Source organism: Myotis yumanensis, unplaced genomic scaffold, assembly GCF_028538775.1.
Source record: "Myotis yumanensis isolate MYYU_CA2020_CCGP unplaced genomic scaffold, mMyoYum1.0.hap1 SCAF_6, whole genome shotgun sequence".
NCBI classification, from domain to species: Eukaryota; Metazoa; Chordata; class Mammalia; order Chiroptera; family Vespertilionidae; genus Myotis; species Myotis yumanensis.
Window position 1 is genome coordinate 27,298,914 of NW_027223757.1, and position 2,624 is coordinate 27,301,537.

At 33.6% G+C, this 2,624-nt stretch overlaps 1 non-coding gene across 1 annotated transcript; it reads right to left on the reverse strand.

Annotated features, from left to right (window-relative positions):
- Nucleotides 1-1,118: 1,118 nt before the first annotated feature.
- Nucleotides 1,119-1,225, reverse strand: LOC139013441 (U6 spliceosomal RNA). Its single transcript, XR_011472074.1, has one exon. It is a non-coding gene; the product is annotated as a U6 spliceosomal RNA (small nuclear RNA).
- Nucleotides 1,226-2,624: the final 1,399 nt, after the last annotated feature.

The following is a 2,624-nucleotide window of genomic DNA, read 5'->3' on the forward strand; positions in this document are numbered from 1 at the left end:
ATGGAAAAACAACCCAAAGCCTTTCTGTAGTTGAGTAAAATCTTTTAATTTTGCCCACTAGGTGACTAGAATTACTTATATTAATTTGAGTCAGGGACAATTCTAAGAAGATATCTAGACCTAGAGAATAATAGAAACTCCTTTTTTTCCCCTTCTCTTATGACATCATTTAACTACACCCAACAAGTAAAGGGATGATACTCTTGACAAATGAGTAAGAGAGGTATAACTATTCTCACTTCAACTAAATATGTTTCATGGAGTGAATAGAGGGGAGGTCATAACCATGTCTCTTATTTGGATGAGTTAAATGAATATGATGTGTTCTAACTCAGCCCATATTCCTAAGTGGCCTGGATACTGCATTTAAAAAAAATGAATATTTTGCACTGCACAATACTCAGATGGAGGGCAATTTTACTTTCATTATACTAGATTCATAAACATTTATCTTCAGCCTCCATTTGAATCAGATTTGGGAGAATCTCATAGGTCTTCTAGTCCATATTTTGCTTGCATAAATTTTCTTTAAACACTGCTAATGAGGTGTTATAGCATTTCATCTTGAAAACTGTTATTAAATACTCCACAAACTAATGTATTTCATTAAAGAAAAATGTGAACAAATAAAAAGTCTGGCAAGATGTTGCGCTGAAGTCCATAACCATGTCTATATTTCTTATGACATTTACCACCTACTTCAGTTATTTTAATTTCCTCCAGTTCTCTTTAGTTCTGAAGTCTGACACTCTAAACAGTCTTTGGAAATTATCTCTTTAGCATAGAGAATAAAGGCTCTATTGTTTACATTAAACCAGCTATTCATAGTTACAAGTACACCTTAAGCCTGTGTTTGTTCTTTTAGACTCATCATACCTTTAATGAGTATTGAACTTATTTACTATAACCTCTAGCTCTTTTGTAAATCATTTTTTGTTATCTAGATTTTTCTTTCACCATAAGAAATTCATCATTGATTATGAATATGGTACTTTTCAATTGTGGTTTTGATGAAAAGGTCACATAGATTCTTATTTCCAATATTTTATTTTTAAACCATCTGTCAAAGTTTTGTCTCTCTTGCCAATTTGACAATCATCCTATTCTTTTATTTTTCATAAAATATGGAGCACTTCATGGATTTGCATGTCATCCTTGTGTAAGGGCCATGCTAATCTTATCTGTATTGTCCCAATTTTAGTATATGTGCTCCCGAAGTGAGCACAATAATCATTTTTTATATGTCTTCCTCCAAAAGAATGAACAAATATCCATTCATTTAATCTAGAAGTTTTGATCAACAGACCAAGAATCAACTGAATTATACTACAATATAATCTGAGTTTACTTATTCACAGAGATATATAGTTTATTAAGAGGAGAAAAAATTAGATTATTTAAGCAAGCATCATCTTTTAAAATTATGGTAAGAGAGCCTCATAAAAATGAAATGGCTTTCTTGATTAAATATTTATTGAAAACAAGCTATATTTTATTTATTTGTAGTACCCTCTTTTTCAGCAAAAAATTCTTATCCTATATAACAAAAGGCTAATATGCAAATTGACTGAACAGCAGAATGACTGGTTGCTATGACATGCACTGACCACCAGGGGGAAGACGCTCAACACAGGAGCTTCCCCCTGGTGATCACTGTGCTCCCACAGGGGGAACGTCACTCAGCCAGAAGCTGGGCTCACAGCAGGCAAGTGCAGCCTGCCTCCATGGCAGTCGGACATCCCCCAACGGGTCCCAGATTGCAAGAGGGAGCAGGCCAGACTGAGGGACCCTCCCCCTCAGTGCACAAATGTCATGCACTGGGCCTCTAGTACTATTATACTAGATTCAGAAGCTATGAAAATTAATTATGACTGGTTATTAAATTACATTAATTTATCTAGATTATAGACAATAGACATAAAAGGAATTCTGTTACTATTATAGCATATTTGACAGAAGAAATAAGTGACACAAATACCTTATTTTCCCCTGGTAATTACCATAATTTTTCTTGATGGATATGTGCATGATATCCTGATATTCAGTATTAGCAGAGAGTGCAAGAATATCAGTTAGAATCTTGTCTCACTTCTTACTTGAAAATAAATAAATGAACTCTGGGGTCTTTCTCAATCTCAGAACATTCTGACTTCAGAAACAACTTTATCACAATAGTGGCTGCTGGCTTAGTTGTTAGAACAATTGTTTTGCTAACATTGAGAGAAGAAGCAAAGAAAAGTTCGTGATTTATTGATCTGTTTTTCTGGCTGGCTTGAAATAAGTGAATCGGTATCAATTCTCTATGCATCTATTGATTATTATATAAAAGGATCTGTACAAGGGCTGTTGAATACTGTTGAATGTGGCTAAGAATGTCTCCTGATCAACCTTATGAGATTTTCATGGGGTCAATTTTATTTGAGCACTACATTCTTATTTTTGTTATTTTCAGAGAAAATAGAAAGCTAATTTAAGTCAGGTACAGCTCTTTTTACTTGTGAATCCAACGGGATCAATGAGTCTAATGGGTTGATGGTAAAGTTCCAAATTAAAAACTCTAGTGGTTGATTCAAGTTTCATAACTCTAATGTAGTTCTCATAAATTCTTAAAAGTTAATTAAATT